The sequence below is a fragment of the Mus pahari genome, chromosome 19, assembly GCF_900095145.1.
Source record: "Mus pahari chromosome 19, PAHARI_EIJ_v1.1, whole genome shotgun sequence".
Taxonomy (NCBI): Eukaryota; Metazoa; Chordata; class Mammalia; order Rodentia; family Muridae; genus Mus; species Mus pahari.
In genome coordinates, this window is record NC_034608.1 from 78,577,451 (window position 1) to 78,599,476 (window position 22,026).

Here is a 22,026-nt window from a genome sequence, read left to right on the forward strand (position 1 = left end):
TGTGTTGTTTAAGGGTTCATAAATGACTCCTTTGGCAAACAACTTAATTATATATGATCTAATACTGTTACTGGAAGCTTCATTTGGTAATAAGATCATCTTAAATATCGTATAAATATATATAATATCAGATAGATGAATATCATATATATATATATATATATATATATATATATATATATATATATGCAAGCTTTTAAGCTTTTACTGTACTAGTTTTTCATACTACCCTTCAAATGGCTCCTAATTTTAGCTCTATCTCCCTGTTTTCCATCCCTCATCCCCCTTTACATCTTGGGACCCCCCTTTTTTGCGGTTCTATAGATTGAAACTCCATTTATTATTGAATTAACAGCTAATATACACATATATGTGACTATGTAACAATTTGTCCTTATTTTCTAGTTCTATACATTTTACATGTGAATCTCAGGATTTTGTTTTGTTAATGGCTGAGTAATGTTCCATTCTGTAAACATACTGCATTTTTAATTCATTTTTCTGTTGAAAAACATCGAGCTAGATTCCAATTTGTCTATGATGAATAAAGAATTAATGAACATAGTTGAGCATACACCTCTGTGGTAGGATAAAATGTGGGTAGTAGGCATCTTTTAAAAAATTTCCATTGCTAGTCCCGGAAATAACTGCTAAGATCACCATCTCTGTCATTATTCTGTGTCTAATTCCTTTGTCTTATTAACCACTGGGGAAAAGATCCCTATAAGGAATTATAGGTAGAATCATCAGACCATGTAATAAATAAGGAAATGTCTTGGCTCAGGTTCCTGGAAGATCACCATATGTCCTCCAAAAGTACATGAATATATTTGTAAATTCTTATCTATTTCTCTTTTTGATGATTCCTATACTATACTTGTAGTGATTTTTGCTCCCTGAAATTGAGAGACTGACTTACAAACAGAGGCTCCTACTTCTCTATCTTGCCAGTCCATGAAGATGACTCTTTGTAAATGCTTTTATTTAGCATCAGGGGAAGGAATCCAGCATCCTCTCAATTGCAAATAGTGTCAGTGAGAAACTCAATGCCTGTTACCTAAGGTTCCTAAAGGGTAGAAGATAATTACTCATCAGGAAAAGTGTAAGGAGGCTGTAGGCTTAGATTTTCTAAAACATACTTTAATAAGGGCTCTCAAATGCCTCAACCCCTAACTTTAGCTCACTGTCCAAAGGTAGGGGAGGAAAGATGGTAAATAGGAGCAGTTTAGAAGTAGTTCTTTTAGACTATTCCAATCTCCATTTGTCATCATACCAGAAGTCCAGTTAAGTAGTATCAGGATAACAGCAGGCCCGTTTAAAAGTATCACCAAAAGTGAATCAGCAATGGTGGGTGGAACGATCCAACAGAAAATACTGGGCCTCTGTAAAATCAGCACAAGTCAGCAGGAGCAACGAGGACATGTTCTCTGGCATTCCTCTCTCAGTGAAGTGAAGATCAACAAAGACTCAGACCAGCCAAAATTGCACAGCTAGCTACGCAAGTGTGCCATCGCTATCCATTGAAACCTACTTATACTCTCTAAAAGGATCGCAAGTCCTTCCACGTGTCTTACCTCAGCAAAACATCACGTGAGCCTGCATGACAAGACACAACCATCAATTTCCATTGGAGGAGGCCTTTAAATTACAAGAGGGTAGGAGTGAGACAAATGGCAATGCATATCTCAAAATCTACATCCAAAGCCAGAGACCCGTTTCCTTCTGATGATGAAGAAAGTCAACAGTGTTTGATAAGTTATAGTGGAAATCAATGTTTTGCAATCATGTGTGTGGCTACCATGTGTATGCTTATGCCCATGCAGAAGAAAAGGATGATCATCCTGAAATGATTTTCTCCAACCAAATACATTTTAATGTGTGCATGTGTCTATATGCATAAATACTAAAGAAAAGTACTTTTACTGTATATAATTATGTAAAATATCTTGGGATATGTAGAAAGCAACAAAAACCCTAATCTACATTTATTTTAATATTACAGGCAAAATACTGTGAAATATTGCATAAACCTCTTAATATACCTTCTAACATGGTAGTGCTCCTCAACACTAAATACAAATGAATATTTTGATTACGTTTAATTTACCACTTAAATGTTTTAAAGTATAAGTGGGTTTTGCTTTGTTCAGTTTATATACACTGTCTCTCTTTGTCACAGGAATGAACACTCAGTACATGGTTTTGGTTTTTGTTTTGTTTTTTGGGGGTGTGTTTTTTGTTTTTTTCTACTAAAATGACTGGTTCTTTGAAGTTGCAGTAGATTGGATGCCTTGTTTTCAAAAATGCTTTGTGTCTGAAGATGAAAGTTCTTGTTCTCTGCAATGTTTTCATTCTAGACTGCAATTTTACTGCCACTGCATTTATTTTTTAAAAACTTGAGAAGATGGATCATGGTGTTCCTTTAAAAACAGAATACTGGATGCTATCAAATGCGAAGGTCTTTTCCTAAGTACTCATATTATTCTAATAATTTTAGTTACAATAATAGCATTCTATTACTAAAGCAGCAGTATCTCTTCATTCTAGAAAGAAAATATTTTATAAAATATACATGTGCTCTAAAGAAAATATATCTGTATTTTATATATTTTATGCTACATTTAGTAACATACATCATACACTGATACAGAGATGTTCATGTTGAGAACATTGGTTTGTATGTACATGTAAGCCTATTTTACTATAATTCCTATGTGCTAGTGCTATAACTATTAATAGCTGCACAAACATGAGTAATACTTTCAAACATGTGTGCACATTAAAATAGTACTTTTAAATTGTTTTGAAAATTAACAGGGATATAGTGTACTTGTACAAATTCTTACCTAGTGTACATACAGCCCTTGACTCAGTAACCAGCATTGTATAAAATCTGGAGTGGTGTGAACATATAACCCTAGTACTTAGGAAGTGGAGAGGGAGAGATAAAAAGGTTAAGAGGGTCAGGCATACTTAGCTACATATGGAGGTCTGTGTCAGTCTGAGCGACATGAGACTATCTCATAAACAAACAATCCAAAAGTACAGCTGGAGAGATGGCTCAGCACTTAAGCAACGTTTCTTCGACAGATGGTCCAAAGAAGCAATGTCTACCACTCAAAACCTCTAGCTGACATGTAGCTGTAGCTCTGGGGAATTCATTGCCCTCCACTGGTCTCCATGGCACCACTATTCTAATTAAATACACATCCACACAGGTACATACATACAAATAAAATCAATTTTTAAAACAGAGAACAATACAGAGAATCACATCCAATCAAAAGGCAAAAAGCAAGTGACAATAGAGTGAATAGTCCTAGTGGATATATCTGCATGACAGTACCTGTGTATAAAGCTCAGGAATCATCACAAAAGAGGAAGCAGACTATAAGAGCCAGAGAACCACAAAGTCTCCTGTGAGACTGTCTCTTAGAAATGATGTAAAAGCTTCAGCCATGATACAACAACAAGTTCTGAAGAATGAAAATATCAATAAATGTACTATTATGAAAGAAAAACCCTTACACGTCCCAGCCACAAAGGATGAAAGCAGTGGTTCTCAACCTTCCTCATACTGTGGCCCTTTAATGCAGTCCCTCATGTTGTAGTGAAAGCCAACCATAAACTTATTTTTATTATGCTTCTTCATAGTTGTACTGCTATGAATCATAATGTAAATATTTGTGTTTTCTGATGGTCTTTGGTGACTCTGTGAAAGGGTCATTTGACCCCACAGAAGAGTAGCAACCCACAGAATGAGAACTACCAGACTAAAGGTAACCAAGGTCTGCTAAGAGAAAGGGAGTTAGTCATTCCCAAGTATGAGCCCCATACCTGGTTATCCAATTCTAAATGACCAGCTCTGAAATCATATACAAATAAGTCAGACTTAGACTCAGCAGCTTGTCTTTATGTAGTTATGCTTTTGTAGATGGATATAACAGTAAGACAGAAAACAGGCCACAAATTTGAAAGAGTGTAAATGAAGTATATATGGAATGGTTAGAAGGAGAAAAGGGAAGGTGGAAATGATGCAATTATATTTTAACTTTAAGACCACATGTATAAATAAGTTTTTCAGGTTAAAAAGCAAACTGAATACCTATTAAAAGCAGAGCTTATGAAAATGAAATAACATATAAAGATTCATTTCTTTCTGAGTCAAATATAATCACAGAGTAAATCTTATTGCTCACAATTCCTTTTCATGATACACGATGTTGTAAAATAAATTTGAATGCCTTAATGAGACATTTTCTTACTCGGACAATATGTATTGCTAAACTGGAGTCAACTGATTCCATCAGAAGTCAGAAAGTTCTCTATTTTCAAGGTTTCTTTGCTTCTTCTCCTGATAACATCAGATTTAAGAAAGAGGAGGAAGAGGAGAAGAAGGAAGAGGAGCTAGAGGAGGAGAAAGAGGAGTAAGAAGAGAAGTAGAGGAAAACAAAACTAAGAAAAACAAGCCAAAGCTAAAAGAAATCTAAAATGAAACCTGGCAAGAAAAACTTCCTTTATGTGTTGGGAGCAGCATTTCACAAACAGTAGAGCAGGAGCTGAGAATTAAATCAATGGAGTGTGAGGATGAGAGACAGTGATTTAAGTATTGACTTCAGAAATAATGAACATATATTCAATTCATAAATTTAGGAGGTCTCCACTCCACATCTCTGTGATGCTGAAGTCTGCACTAGAACAGTATAGCTGAGCAATGGAACACCATGGGATAGCTTCTCATGGGCTCCTAACTATCCATGAATACTCCCTCACACAGGAACTACCACATACAAAAGTCTACAAGTAAAACCACGGTCCCAAGAAACACCAAGAGTATTATTACTAAATGGGGCTGGAAAACTGAGATAACATGGGAATAGAAGCAAGAAAATTTAGAAAGAATTTTCCAGAATATAGAGATCCCAGGAGATGCCAAAAAGATGCAGCTATAAAGTTACAGTTTGCCTATGATAGAAAACTCACAATCAACTGAAGCTTTGGTTAGCCAAAGACAACACACCCCAAATATCTTTCTTCTTTCAAGTGACAGATTTTATTTATTCATTTGAAATCTCACAAGTTTTACAATGTATTTGGATCAGATTCACCTACAATTAACTTATTCTTTCAAGTACTCCTATGTTGTAGAAAGCTCTGTGCTGCTTGTATTTTTATGTTAATTCTGATCTCCTAGAAGAGGCTTTCTGGAATGAGGAATGAGTCACTCAGGTGGCTTTTTGTGAACCAATCCCCTAATGAATAAAGGAGCCAATCACTGGTCCAGTAGGCGGGACTTCCGGGTTGGATGGCAGAAGAGTGGAAACAGGAGAGCTTTAGGCCCCTTTGAAACAGGGACAGCATAAAGGTAAGATGTAGCTGCTGGAGTTTCCCAGTATCATGGCAGATCTGCAAGGATTCGCCATCAGAGGGATCAGATTTAATAAGACTTGCAAGGTTAGGTTTTAGTTGATACACCCAGAGATTGAGTTACCATTGTTTCTGAACTAAGTTTGTGTTGTGTTTTCCTTCACAAGGTTGCTTGTCCAGGTTCAAGAGAGAAAGGCACTTGCAGCAAAGCATGATTTTGCCTGATGTGCACCACAAAGGCTGTGGAGAATTTGAAGCATGGGGATGGCATGGTAGTGACCTGCCAGTGGGAACCTAGTGAGCTGGGTGGAGAGATTGTGGAGTTCTGATCAGTCTCCAGGAGATAAAAACAGGCCGGCCTTTGACCTCCAGTGCCCGCCAGTGCATGGTGGCCAGGCTGCTGGCCAGAGAGGAGTTGCTGGCATAAGTATAGGAATGAGCCAACTCATTTTTTTTAACATTTCCCCCACAACACTTCTAGAATATTCTATTCTGATTTCCTCCCACATCCATGTCCTTCTTATATGCTGTTGTTAATAATGTCCTGAATAAAATTAGTGCTCGTTTTGCCTATTGGTATATGCAGCCATCTACTGGGAAGGTCAACAGATCTTTTAAAGATTCAGTGCAACTGAGAAAAAGCGCTGGGATCTGCATTTTCAGATCTGCATATACCTACACAAGAGATGGCATGGCTTCCTCCAGTAATACATCTTTCACTTCCTTTAAGTTTTGTGGTAGAACTTGTTTGTAAGTTTTCCCTTCAACATCTGGAGAGTCATGTCAATTATCTGACCACATATATTTCATTTTATAAGTTTACAATATTCTAGGACCTAGAAGACTGGGATTAAGATCAGATGTTTGTATTCACTTATGTCTACACGATCAGCAGTATGCATTTTGTTTCTTATGATATACAAATTGGTTGATAACAGTTATACCAAAGATAATTTATTGTAGACTTATTTATCTAGAAAATTATTTGATCACAGAATGAGGTATTTTCTTACATTTAATTCATCTTCACACATTAGCCATCCATTTAACTATACTGTTTGCCGATTACCACACCAATGTCTAAATATCCTAGTCACTCCCTAATAGTACCACACTACACCTAACACCTACTCTTGGCTCTTAGAGGAATTCCACATTCAATCGGCCTAAGCTGAACTTGAAGAACCTTTTCTTTGATTACAGATTCCTGTGACTCTCAGTTCCTAAAGTGTTCCAGGAAATCAAGATGTGAAAAAAGTCAGGTATATTCTGTAATTTTATCCAGAGGCTCTGGCCCCTTTCAATCTTCTGATGCCTCTCCAGGTCTGACAGAAGCTCATTTTAGGTCTCAAACACAGAAGAACTGATTACTTTGTCTGCCTATGCCATTGTTCGCTTTGATTGATACCAAGTAAGTTCAGACCATTTGTAACATGAAGCAGTCTGGTAGCTTTTCCTATATGACCCAAAAATACCAGAGAGCAGTGATTATCATCCAATTCAGACAAAAGAACATGATTACTGGTCAAGCTTTCTGCACTTTTGAAAAAATTCATTCTCTCTGGTCCATCTCCTTAGATCAAAAAGAACACAAGATTAATCTCTAACAGCATCTCTACTCTAGAGTTAGACCCACTGGCTCCATCTCATTACTTCGCTTGTGGCTATGACAATCATCATCATATTTCAAGGTTTACTTAGTTTTTCATGTACAAAGTGAATTAAATGTTTAAAAGATCCTCATAAACATTTGTTAGGCTATGATTACTGTTTCTCTTATTAATAATAATTGTCATGAGCTCATACAAAATTGATAGTATATAATATTAGAATATAATATTAATTTAATAAAAATGTATACAAGTATATTATAGTTATTGCTAAAAGAATATCAATGTCTATCTATGTAAACAGACTATTCAATTTTCAAATTTGTCCAAGCATCTAATTCTATATGCCAAACCATCTGATTCATGATTCACATTTCAATTTTGACTCGATTTTCTAAAATCACCTAAAAAAAAAAACTTCTCTAATTAATAGAGAAAAAGCCTTGAAGGTATGGGCACTGGGGAAAAATTCCTAAACAGAACAGCAATGGCCTGTGCTGTAAGATCAAGAATTGACAAATGGAACCTCATAAAATTGCAAAGCTTCTGTAGGGCAAAAGATACTGTCGATAAGACAAAAAAAAAGGCCACCAACAGATTGGGAAAGAATTTTTGCCAATTCATTCGCAAACTATGAAGATTTTTAATATTTAAATTTAGTTTACTTTTTAAAATAAACAATTCCTCATTTCTTGAAAAATTACAAGTTTTTCTGGCATAGAGAAATGAATTGTGTAATATAATAAATATTTATAGCACTGACTCATATGTTTATAAATAATAGTTACAACTATCTTATTTATCTATCTTATTATACTGTCCCATATTGGCCAGTAAGCAGGATACATTAAATGAAATAGCTTAGGAAAATACTAGTATAGACAATCCTCCAAAACAAGGTTTAAATTATTGGGATCTTAAAAGAAAAATTATCAAGATGTTATTTGCTTTTACAAATTTGTTTGTTTTTTTCATTTACATTTGAAGCAATTGGAAAAAAAATATCTATTTCACTTTATCAAAGGACAAACTGGCACTAGCAATCTAGGGGGATGCTGGCTCAATCTTTCTCACCCTCTTAGTGTCCCCTGAACAAATCTCTAATTCCCACTCTTGTATATCAGCCTGTCTCATTCTCTAACTTAGCTGGAGACTCCAAGCTTAACAAGAGGTCATGCCTCTGACAACAGATGACAATGTAATAGCTGTCCATGGAAAGAAGACTAACGTTATATTAACAAACAACTGGACTATAAAACAAAGTCATCAAAAGTACTTCTGAACAGGTTCAGGGGAAGTCCATGAAAGCATGCAGTTGGTAAGGAGGATTTACTCTTATTGGAAGCCATGTTCTGTAGCATCCTTGATTGAACCTCATTCAAGACATCTTCCAGAAAAGTGACATCTCCTCTTCGAGTCTTCATTCCCTTTACTACCCGAAGGGTACACACTGGCACCTGAGAAGGACAGGCACTCATTAACAAAAGCTAAAAAACTGCTAATGATGTGAGTTTACCTTAGTACATTTTCAGAAAATAATTCAAACTTTTAACCTTTGTAGTAGAGGTTTAAAAAATTACCAAACAAATAGGATGCAGCCAAGAATGGCATACATGGTGGCAACTCAAGAATTTGGAAGATGGAAGCAGGAAGATGAGGAGTTCAAGATTAGCTATATCCTGTTTCAAACAAAAATTTTAATAGTTTTTTTTTAAAAGAAATAATATATATACAGTACAGGTACATTTTCAGACATGGTCTAGCTGAGCTATATGGTAGTTACATATTTATTTACAGAGTGGTTGTAGCAGTGTGTACTTCAACCAGCACAGTAGCAGACAATTTTCTCTTTCCTAACATCCATCCTAGGATCTGTGGTCATTGTTTTGATAACCACCATTCTGATTGCAGTGAAACAGAATCTCAAAGTAGTTTAAATTTGCATTTTGTGATGGCTAATGATGTTGAATACTTGAAAGATTATTTATTTGCACATGCACACACACACACACACACACACACATACACACACACACACACACACACACACACTTTTTTTTAAGACAGGGTCTCGCCATCCAAGCTCTGTTCTGGAACTCACTATATAGACCAGGCTGGTCACAAACTCAGAGTTCCTCCTGACTCTGCCTCCTGAGTGCTGTGCCACCGTTTATTAACTTTTAGAGAACTCTTTTTTTCAGTTTCATAGTTCATTTTTTGCTTTGGTTATTTTCTTGATTTTTTAAAGGTCTTATACATTTTAGATATTACTCCTCTATCATGTATGGCTGGCAAGATTTTCTCCCACTCTGTACACTTTCTTTACTTGACTGTTTCCTTTAATGCACACATGCTTAATTTTATGAGGTTCAATTTGTTAAAGGCTAATCTTATTTCCTGAGTGACTGAAGTGCTATTTAGGAAGTCCTTATATTTGCCTTAAATTTAATTTAAATTTAAATCTTAAATAGTTTCCCCTACTTTTTCATCTAACAATTTTAAATCTTACTTCTAGGTCTAGGATCCATTTAGAATTAATTTTTGTGTACTATGTGAGACATGGCTATTTTCATTATCCTGCCTGTAGATATCCACAATATTTATAATAAGTGAGATAACCCAGGCTCAGAAAAACAAACACTACTATGTTCTCTCCTGACTTCTAATGTTTACGTATGTGCATTTTCTAGAAGACAGTTTGTATAGAGGCTAAGAAGGGACCCATAAGAGTCCTAGGAAAGGTTAGGGGCAGGGACAGTAAAATACATCTGCTATGAAAGTGAAAAGAGGAGTAATAAGGGCAGAGAATTTAAGTAGGGGAGAATTGTGGGGAGAGGGACAACCAAACCTAAGAATGTATGAGAAAACTATATGTAAACCAATTACTTTGTAAGCTAATTAGAAAGTAAAATCGTTTTAAAAGTTAAAAAAACAAACAAACAAGAGTTCATGCCTACCACCAGAAGTCCAGCTCCCAATCTGAATGAAGACCACTACACAACCACAGGCCAGAAGACCAGAGAGGAAATTGAAACCAAGGAACAAAATGCACAACCGACACAGACAAATCCACAAATTAGCACCCAGACCTAAAGACACACTACACCCAAGACACCAATTTAAGAACACAATTGTCAATAAAGAAGTCAAGATGTTTCCATCAGAGCCCAATTATCCTACTAGAGTAACCCCAGAGTATTCCAACACAGGTAAAGTACCTATGTATTAAAGGTGATTAAGATCCATGTAAAAGAAACATAACTATTCATGAAGAAAAAAAAAAAACTTGAGGAAAAACCAAACAAAAGACCTTCTCTGTTTAGTCTTTTCTGCTGGGACAGACTCAAAATTGGTCTGCTCCTGTGAAGACACTGTATCTCTGTCCATCCTCGAGGACCCTCTGCAATCAGAGCAGTTGGTAAAATACCTCCCCCCCCCCCACACACACACTCACGACTCCTCCCAGTTCCAGCTGGGAGCCTGGTTGACACAGGACCCATCACTGAACAAAACCCCTGCCCTCCAGAATACCACACCCCTTCTGTCCCTCCCACCCCTTCTTCCCTGTCTTCTCTGATGGGCCAGACTCCTACTTGGTCTGTTCCCATGAAGACACCATATCCAGACCCATCCTAGAGGGCCTGATGCACTGAGAGCAGTTGAGCAGTTGAGGATCTGCTATACTCTGAGCAGTTGAGAATCAGCTGCACTCAGAGCAGTTGGACAACAGCATGACTGCTCTACTGAAGACCCAACAGTATGAAGACCTCCCAGGAGACCTACTCCAGCCAGGGGAACAGAGCAGCAGCTTCTCTGTCCTGTGAAGAGCCCCCAATTGGAAGGCTAAACATTTGGTCTGCTACGGCCAGGGCCACAGGCCTACTGGAGGACCTGAAGCAATCCAGGGAAAAAAGACCAAGACACACCAGGTATATCCAGATGGTGAAAGGCAAGCACAAGACTATAAGCAACAGAAGCCAAGCTACATGGGCATTATCAGAACCCAGTTCTCCCACCACAAGCCCTAAATATAGCAACACACCTGAAAATCAGAAATCTGTCATAAAATCCTATCTCATAACTATAATAGAGTCCTTTAAGAAGGTTATCAATAACTCATTGAAAGAAATACAGGAAACCACAGGTGAACAGGTGAAAGAATTGAATGAAGTGATTCAAGTCCTAAAAGTGGAAGTAGAAACAATAAAGAAAACACAAATGGAGGCAAACCTGGACATGAAAAACCTAGAAAAGAGGACAGGAATTACAGATGTAAGCATCACCAACAGAATACAAGAGATAGAAGAGAGAATCTAAGGTGTAGATGATACCATAGAAGAGATTGACAGAACTGTCAAAGAAAATTTAAAACATAAAAAACTCCTAGCACAAGCATGCAGGAAATTCGGGACACAATGAAAAGACCAAATCTAAGAATATTTGGAATAGAGCAGAATGAACATTCCCAGCTCAAAGGAGCTGAAAATTTATACAACAAAATCATAGAAGAAAACTTCCTCAACCTAAAGAAAGAGATGGCCATAAAGGTATGTAAAGCCTATAGAACACCAAATAAATGAGACCAGAAAAGAAAATCCTCTCTTCACACAAAACACTAAATGCACAGAACAGAGAAAGTATATTAAAAGATGCAAGGGAAAAAGGCCAAGTAACATACAAAGGTAGACTTATCAGAATTACACCAGATTTCTCAACAGAGACTATAAAAGCCAGAAGAGCCTGGTTAGAGGTCATACAAACTCTAAGAGAACAAAAATGCCAGCACAGGCTATTATACCCAGCAAAACTCTCAATCAACATAGATGGACAAACCAAAATACTCGAGGCCAAAACCAAATTCGAACAGTACCTATCTACCAACCCAGCCCTACAAAGGATCATGGAAGGAAAACTCCAACACAAGGAAGATATCTGCACCAAAGAAAGGACAAGATATTAAGCATCTCACATCAAAGCCCAAAGCAGAGCCACAAGCATATAAAGCCACATACAAAACCAAACATATCAGGAACCAACAGCCATCTCTCTTTAATATCACTCAGTATTAATGAAATCAACTCACCTATAAAAAGACATATGCTAACAGACTGGATACACAAACAAGATCCAGCATTTTTCTACATACAAGAAATGTAACTCAATAACAAATACAGGTACTATCTCAGAGTAAAGGGATTGAAAAAGGTCTTCCAAGCAAATGGTCTAAGGAAACAAGCTGGAGTTGCCATCCTCATATCTAATAAAATAAACTTTCAACCAAAAGTTATAAAGTCAGATGAAGAAGGACACTTAATATGCATCAAGGGGAAAATCCACCAAGAAGAAGTCTTTATTTTGAACATCTATGCTCCAGATGCAAAAGCACCAAAATTCATCAAAGAAACTTAACTGAAGCCCAAAACCCACATTGAACCCCACACAATAACAATGATTTCAACACCCCACTCTCACCAATGGACAGGTCATTAAAACAGAAAATGAGCAGAGACAGAGTTTTGTAGGCAAATGGATGGAACTTAAAAATATCATCCTGGTGAGTCAAATCCAAAAGGACATGCAGGGTATGTACTCACTAGTAAGTGAATATTAGCAAAAAAAAAAAAAAAAAAAAAAAAAAAAAGCACAGAATACCCAAGATATAAGTCACAGAACTCAAAAGGGTCAACAAACTGAAGTGCCCAAGTGAGGATGCCACAGTTCCACTTGGGAGAGAGAAGAAAGTAATCACAAGTGGGGAGGGAGGGAAGGACCTGGGAGGGAAAGTAAATGGGGTAGAGCAGTGGGGAATCTAATCTGCTATTGGGTGAAGAAAAAGGACTGAAGTCCTGAGGGCCAGCAGAAAGAATTGAAACAGGCAATCTTTGGTGGTTGGAGTTTGGGGGACCCCCAGAATATGCCAGAGATCTGAGAGGTGAGAGACTCTCTGGACTCATATGGAGGGACCTTTGATGAAATGCCTGACAGTAGGGAGAGGGAACTTATAGAGCCCTCCTCCAGCAAGAAGACAGGACATCAAATGAGGGAGACGGAGGGGGTGCATCCCACAGTCACAACTCTGACTCATAATTGTTCCTGTCTGAAATAATTACATGAATGGAAATGGAAAGGAACCTTAGGAAAAGAAGGTCCAGCAACAGGCCCAAAGAGGGATCCAGCTCAATGGGAAGTCCCAAGGTCTTACACTATTACTGGGGCTATGAAGCACTAACAAAAAGGGACCTATCATGACCGCACTCCGGAAAACCCACCAAGCAGCCTAAAGCTTCAGAGGCATGTAGTTGCACCCAACCAATGGACCAAAGCAGATGATCCCTGTTGTCAAATTAGGAAGAAATACTGAAAGAAGCTAAGGAGGTGGGTGACCTGGAGGATGACCAGCAGTCTCAATTAATCTGGATCCCTGAGATCTCTCAAACACTGGACAACCTACCATACATCATACACCAGCTGATATGAGACCCCCAACACACATACACCAGAGGACTGCCAGGTCTGTGTTCATTCAGAGATGATGTACCAAACCCTCAAGAGACTGGAGGCCCCAGGGAGTTTAGAATGTGTTGGGGACATCCATGTGTAGACAGGGGTTGGGGAGTAGGTATGGAATGTAGAGCAGTGGGAAGGTGGGTGGAGAGGGGAATAAAATATGTAATGTAAAATAAATAAGTAGATGAATAATTTTTTAAATTATTCAGTTATAATTCAGTGGCTTGAGGTACTCCAGTCACTGGGAGAGGGATGCACAACATCTCAGGCTGCAGACAGGAAAAGTGTCCAATTTCATGTCACCTTCACCTGTCAGAACATGTGCTTACCCACATGTCTCCTGTATCAGGAGAGCAAGGGTGAGGAGAAGAGAAAGTAGAGAGGTGGAGAGTGAGGGCAGCACTGTCATTGGCTGTGCATCATTAAACTGGTGACTGCCTGCTGGGGATACTCAAAAGGGATCACAGTTCCTGAAGTTCAAGACTCACCTAGTTTTCCTTATACAACCATGCATAGCAGCTCTGGGTTCCTGTTTTTTTCTCATCATTTATGGCTGCCTTGGCTCAAGAGACTCTGAATCCTCAAAAATTAAAGGTGGATTGCAACAAAGGGGTACCTGGCAACATCTATGTGTATGGAGCCAACACCTTAGGTAGTGGGGTTTATGTCCAGTTCCAGCAGTATGAAGGAAAGCACATCCTCTTTGTCAATGTGATGTTCTTCTGTGGTCTGACAGCTACATACAATGGGCTGACCACATTGCAAGAGGAGCTGGAGCCACTCAATGTCAGTGTTTTTGAGCTTTCTGCGCAACCAGTTTGGAAAACAAGAACCTGGAAAGAACTTGGAGATCTTCCTTGGACTCAAGTGAGTGCTTTGTTGGGCCCCAGAGATGCCCTTTTCTCATTTGCTTACATACCTTCCCATTCTGGAATCTTCTAGGGAAGGTGATACAACAATGGGCTGAAGTGAAGTATTGTATTCCATCTATCCCTTTCAGAAATGCCCAAGTATTCTTCCTACGCTTGGCTTCATTGAGAGCGAGAATAGGGAAGATCTAAGGAAAAGACATTCAGGGGAAAGAAGAAAATATGGGAAACGGAGATGTGTAGGACCCCCTTTCGGGGACCCCCCCACTCGAGTCTCGGGAAAGGGCCCACCCAAGGAAATGTGAGTGAGTGACCTTCTTGATGCAAAAACATGAGGTAGTTTAATGATGGAGCTCCAGGCCGATAAAGTATCTCATGCAGGAGATAGAGGAATTGACCACGAGGCTTGAAAGCTAGGGGATTTTATAGAAAGAGGGTCGGGGGCTAGGGGGTGTTGGCGCAGTTTCACCCCATTGGCTCATTTGAACATCAGCAAAAACGATTATACATTAGCAGCATGGTACATGCAAGTCAGGATGTCAGGAGACCTGAGGGGTGGACGTTTATCTAGGTCAGCGGAACATTTGGTTAACATATAACTTCAAACTATGTCAGGAGGGCAATGGGCAGAAAGAGGTGCCAGGTGGCTGATGACTCAGCCAAGATAGCCCGGACAAGTTCCTGCATTCTTCTTTTATCTTTATGGCCAGTCAGCCCCAGGAATGTTTTAACAACAGGCCTGCCCAGATGTGCTCGGGCCTGTTCCACTCTATTCTCAGCCTCAGGCTTCTAAGCTTGCAAACAAATTTTTCTTTGGACTATTTGACATAAGTTACATAAATCAGGCCTCAAATTTTATCTTAAATCTCATTTCCCTTCATCACCTGGAAACCTGAAGTCAAAATATCCCCTCCCTAATATCCTGGAATTCTTTAGTCCTACAAAGCCCCTGCTTGGAGTCTTGAGTCCAGAGACTTCATCTTATCTCTTTCTTCAGTCCTTTCTGTTCCTTTGTTAGGACCACTGGTAGTCATTCCTATTCCTCCTTGACTTAATTTGGATTCTCTTGAGAACTCTTTGTTTTACTGCAGACATGTGCGTTCAGGCAGTGGCTATGTCCCCAACGTCCAGCTCTTGAGAAGGGGGGTGTGAACAGAGACAATGGAAAAAAAAAGATTTGTTTTTTCTTTCCTAAAGGTGAGTGAGCAAGCCTAGCCAAACAGAATTCTCTGGAATCAATGGGGCTGGTATCAAGGATGAGGTAGGATTCATAAAAGGGAATAAATTCACGGAAATGAGACATTAGTTTCAAGCAGAGGAAACACATATGATAGCTCTGGCACAGACTAACCTCAGTTGAATACTAATGATTTGTTTGTGATTGATCAAATCCCTACTTTATTCAAGGAATCATGAAATATAAGTTAAAACTTATTAATAGTTTAGTATCTTACCTGAAGGATCTATTATAAAGTCAGGAGATGACACAGACAAGGATGAGAGAGACTGCCAAAGGATACGAATCATAGAGTAGTACAAGCACAATCACCAGGAGAAGGCCCTTCTCCATACTGATCCCAAGTCACTTGTCCCAAGAGAATGGACTGCAGAACACAGCTGTCCCTGTGGATATCTTCACTCATCCACAGTAAATTGAAACAAAATATCAACTTGTCAAATATAAAAGGCAGTTATTTATTCCAATAATAAGTTATGGCACCCCATGAACTGCATTTTGTAGCACAGAAAATGACCATGCAAAAACATAATTTTTTTCTCAAGGGATAACCTTGAGTTTAAAGAACCACCTTCCAAATGCTGGAATTAAATGCATGCACCATGCCAAACTGAAGTTATTCTTTTACTGAAAGAATGAGACTAGAGGAGATACAGGAAAGTGGAGTACTTTTCATTGTCACCTTAAACCTCCATATGACCAAAGCCTGTGTCCCTACTAATGCATGTGCAAACAGCTCGTGATAAACTTAAAAAGATGTTTATTTGTGGTAGACATATGCATGCATTGAAAATTAAGTTAAAGAAAAACTATCTACCCAGATATCTGACTCTAACTTCTCTAGTTTCCTAATCTAGTCCAAAGAAAGTCATATTTTGGCACACCACCCTGGTACCAAGGGAATTTCTTAGGGAATTCTGAAGGCTGAGAGCAGAAACCTCACCTCACATGAAGAGAGGGGCATTTATACCAAGGTTGGTACATAGGTCCCTCTGGTTCAGACCCTACCAAAGCCTTTCTGTTTATGCATTCTGGTCATGGCGTCAGACTACAGATGTCCTTTATACCAAATGATGTGGTTTGCTTTCACCCAGACTCTTCCCAATTTCAAATTCATTTCTATTATCACTGTCTCTAGTAATAATAGTAATAAAAATTATCTAATAAACAGTAGAAGAACCCATTAAAAAAACAAAAATTAGAAGTGAAAAAATGAGTCCCTGAAACTGAATGAATTCCAAGAAAAACAAAACAAAATAGATGGAGGAAACTAATAAAACTGTCCAATATCTGAAGACTTGAGAATGAAAATAAACACAATAAAGAAAACTCGAAAGGTGGGGAGTGTTTTGCAGGCAAATGAATGGAACTAGAAAATATCATTCTGAGTGAGGTAACTAAGATTCAAAAGGACATACATGGTATGTACTCACTGATAATTGCATATGAACCCAAATGCTCAGAATACCCAAGATACAACTCACAGATCATATGAAGCTTAACAAGAAAGAAGACCAAAATGTGGATACTTCAATCCTACTTAAAAGGGGTCAAAAAATACTCAACAGAGGTAGAAGTGGGGAGAGAACTGTAAGGGAGAAAGGAAGGGAGGAAAAGGGGACAGATTCAGGTAGGAGAAGAGAAAGGAGAGAAGACCAGAGGGTCAAGAAAATGAATAGAAATATGTAGTAGTAGTAGGGAAGAGGAACTGGAGGGGGGAGTGATAAGAAGGTCTTAGACTCCAGGGCCCAGGACCCAACAGGGATGACAGCTGAAATACCTAGCAAAGGGGAGCTAGAACCTGTAGATTCTACTTCCAGTAAATAGGCAGTGCTCCCAGTTGAGGGATAAGGCCAACCACCAATGTCAAAATTTTTAACCCAGAATTGTTCCTGTCTAAAGGAAACAAAGGGACAAAATGGAGCAGAGACTGAAGAAAAGGTAATCCAGATACCTCCCAACCTAGGGATCCATCTTATGTGCAAACACCAAATCCTGACACTTTTCCGTATGCCAGGAAGTACTTGCTGACAGGAGCCTGCTATAGATGTCCCATCAGAGGCTTTCCAGAACCTGACTAATTCAGATGCAGATACTCATCGCCAACCATTGGACTGAGCTCAGGGACCCCAATAGAAGAGTAGGGAATAGTGACTGAAGGAGCTGAAAGAGATGACAATAATATCAACTAACTGGAATCCCTCAGAGCTCCCAGACACTAAATCACTAACCAATATATATATATGAATGGGTCCATGGCTCCAGCTACATATGTAGCAGAAGAAGACCTTATCTAGCAACAATGGAAGAGGAATCCATTGGTCCTGTGGAGGCTTGATGTCCCAGTGTAGGGGGATGCTAGAGAACTGAAGTGGGAGTGAGTGGAGTGCAAGAGTGTAGGAGCACCGGGGATTTGATAGGGAATTTGCAGAGGGAAGACTGGAATGTGAGACATTTGTAATGTAAATAAATAAAATAACCAATAAAAAAGAAGAAATCAAAAAAGAATAAGTCCAAGTATCACTATTTGTGGATGGTAGAGCAGTGTACATAAGCATCCCCAAATATTCTACCAGAGATCATCTACAGCTGATAAACAAAAGAGTTCAGCAGAGTAGTTGGATATAAAATTACCTCACACAAATTGATAGCCTTCTTTTATACAAAAGACAGACTGAGAAAGAAATTAAGGAGACAACACACTTTATGATAGCCAAAAAAACAATATAATATATCTTGGTGTAAAATCCAATCAAATAAATGAAAGATCTGTATGGTAAGAAGTTTAAGTTCCTGAAGAAGAAAACTGAAGTAGATGTCAGAAGCCAGAGAGATATCCCCTGCTCAAGGATAGATAGGATTAACATGGTAAAAATGGCCATATTACCAAAAGTAATTTACAGATTCAATGCAATACCCATCAAAATTCCAACACAATTTTTATTGACCTTAATGGAGTGATTCTCAACTTCATATAGAAAAAACAAAACAAAACAAAACAAAACAACAACAAAAAATACAGAAAGCTAAAACAATCCTGAACAATAAAAGAACTGAGAGGAATCACCATTCCTGACATCAAGCTGAACTACAGAGAAATAGTCATTAAAACTGCATGGTATTGGTGCAGCAATAGTATGTTAATCAAAGGAATGGAATCAAAGACCCAGAAATAAACCCACATATCTATGGGTACTTGATTTTTTATAAAGAAGCCAATACCATACAATGGAAAAAAGAAAGCATTTTCAATGAATTGTACTAGTATAACTGAATGTCTGCATGTTGAAAAATGAAAATAGATCCATATATATTACCCTGTACAAAACCCAAGTCCAAGTGGATCAAAGACCTCAACATAAAACCTGGTACACTAAATCTCATAAAAGAGAAAGTGGAAAATATCCTTGAACCCGTTGGGACAGGAGACAATTTCCTGAACAGGTTCCAAGTTCAACAATTGATAAATAGGATCTCATAAAATTGCATAGATTCTGTACGGTAAGGGACACTTTCAATATGGCAAAATGGCAACCAACAGATTGAGAAAGGATCTTCACCAACCCTATGTCTGACAGAATGGCTAATCTACAAAATTTATAAAAGAATCCAAGAAGTGAGACACAAAAAATCCAAATAACTCAGTTATTTTTAGTGTTGAGAGCTAAACAAAGAATTCTCAATAGAGAAACCTCACATGGGTGAGAAGCACTTAAAGAAATGTTCAGCATCCTTAGTCATCAGGGACATACAAATCAAAACCACTCTGAGGCTCCAATTTACACCCATTAGAATGGCTAAGATCAAAACTCAAGAAATATTATATGCTGGTGAGGATGTAAGCAAAGGAAATACTTCTTCATTGCTTGTAGGAATGCAATCTTGTGTAACCACTTATAAAATTAGGCAGTTTCTCAGAAAACTGGGAATATTTCTACCTCAAGATCAAGCTACACCACTTCTAGGCATATACCCCAAAATTTCCCAGCATCTTGCAAAAAGACAGTTGCTCAATTATGTTCATAGCAGTTTTATTCTCAATAATCAGAAACTGGAAACAACCTGAATGTCCATCACCTGAAAAAAATGGATAAATAAACGTGGTACATCTACACAATGGAATTCTATTCAGTTATTAAAAACAAAGATATCATGAATTTTGCAGACAAATAGATAAAATTTGATAATGTTATCCTGAGGGGGATAAACCATTCCCAAAAGGACATGCATGATATTGATTCATTTATAAGTGGATATTAGCCATAAAGTACAGGATACTCTTTATTCCATAGACTTAGAGAAGCTAAACAAGAAGGAAGGCACAAGTAAGGATCCTTGAGTCTTACTTAGAAGAGAAAGTAAAATAGGAAGAGGACGGAAACTTGGAGGGAAAGGAGATATAAAGGAGAAATTGGGGGGGGGGGGCTGTTCAGGATCAGAATGGAGAGGGACAGAAGAAATTGCTAGGTGGCCAGGAGAATGAGTGAAAGTCATGAAATAGGGGATATCTCTAGGATGAGACAGAGACCTGGGAGAAGGATGTCAACCAAGAAACAATGTGGGTGACTTTATCTGTGACTGAAAAGATTAGGATATGGAACCTGGGGATACCAACTCTTGTAGCCAGGCAGGAACCCCAGTGGATCGATAGAGACACCAATCCGCACACAAGACTTTCAAATCAAGATTTGTCATGACTATGTGAGGTGATTACATTGAGGTTGAACTGAGGACTGAGGGAGTAGCCTACAAATAAACATCCAAAATTGAGATGTATCCCATGGGAAAGCACCAGTTGCTGACACTATTAATGATACTCTGTTAGGCTTGCAGAAAAGAGCGTACTATAGCTGTTTTCTGAAAGGCTCCACCCAGCAGCTGACTCAGATAGCTGCAAACACTCACAGCCAAATATCAGATGGAGCTTGGAGACTCTTACTGAGGAGTAAGAGGAAGGATTTTTGGCCCTGAGAGGAATGGGAGCTCTACAGGAAGACCAAGACAGTTAACTCACCTCAATCCTTGGGGCTCAGAGGCTGAATCACCAAGCAAAAACTTACGTACCTAGGCCTCCCTGCACATGTGTAGCAGATTTGTAGCTTGGTCTTCATATGGGCCCTGAACAATTAGAGCAGGGGCTATCCCAAAAGCTGTTGCCTGTATTTGGGATATGTTCTTCTAGATGGGCTGCCTTGTCTGGCCTCAGAGGGAGAAGAGGCACCTAGACACAAAGAGACCTGGGGTGCCAGGTAGGGGAATACTCAGAGGAGAAAGGAGGAGGGATGAGGAAAGGATTGTAGGAGGGTGACTGATAGTGAGCCAGTGAACAGGATGTAAAATGGATATTAAAAAAGAAAAGAAAAAGAAATACAAGAGTTTTCTAAAAAGACAATTAACAGCAAGCTTATTGCTAACATCAAATGGAGAGGAACACAGAGCAATTCCATTAAAATTAAGAATAAGAAAAGGCTATCCACTCGCTCCACATCTACTAATATAGTTCTTGAGATTCTATAAACAATAATACAACTAAAAGGGAATAAGAATATGAAAGGAAAGATCTTGTGTCCCAGGTCCCTCAGAGATCAGTCTGCACAGGAGAGCCTGTGGACTGCAGAAGCAATATAGCTTCTAGGACAGGCTCCAGTTCAGGCATTCAACTTCAGCCAGCAGGCAGATCTGAGCTCCAGACAGCTGCCCGCTACTTCCCTGCTAGAGGAGAGGTGGCCTGCAGAGAGTATTCTAACCACTGAGACTCAGGAGAGAGTTGGACTCCCAGGAGTGCTAATAGAAGCTAACAAGATTACAGGAGAAACAAGCTTCAGACAGAGACAGCTATAGCAACTAATGCCAGAGATTACCAGATGGCAAAAGGCAAATATAAGAATCTTACTACCAGGGACCAAGACCACTCATCATCATCACACCCAGCACTCCCAACTCAGCAACTCCTTGATACCCCAGCACACCTGCAAAGCAAGATTCAGATACAAAATAGTATCTCGTGAACTGGTAGAGGATTTTAAGAAGGAAATTAATAACTCACTTAAAGAAATACAGAAGAACACAGCTAAACAGGTAGAAGCCCTTAAAGATGAAACACAAAAATCCCTTAAGGAATTACAGGAAAACACAAACAAACGGGATGGAATTAAACAAAACCATTAAGGATCTGAAAATGGAAGTAGAAACAATAAAGAAAACCCAAAGGGAGACAACTCTAGAGATAGAAACCCTATGAAAGAAATGAGGAACCATAGATGTGAGCATCAGCAATAGAATATAAGAGATGGAAGAGCGAATCCCAGATGCAGAAGATTCCATAGAGAACATGGACACAACAATCAAAGAAAATGCAAAATGCAAAAAGATCCTAACTCAAAACATCCAGGAAATCCAGGAAACAATGAGAATACCAAACCTATGGATAATAGGA

The 22,026-nt window shown here is 38.6% G+C and overlaps 1 pseudogene; it reads left to right on the forward strand.

Moving 5' to 3' along the window:
* The window catches only part of LOC110336272, a 24,626-nt pseudogene extending 9,121 nt beyond the window's left edge, over positions 1-15,505 (forward strand).
* The last annotated feature ends 6,521 nt before the right edge of the window (positions 15,506-22,026 follow it).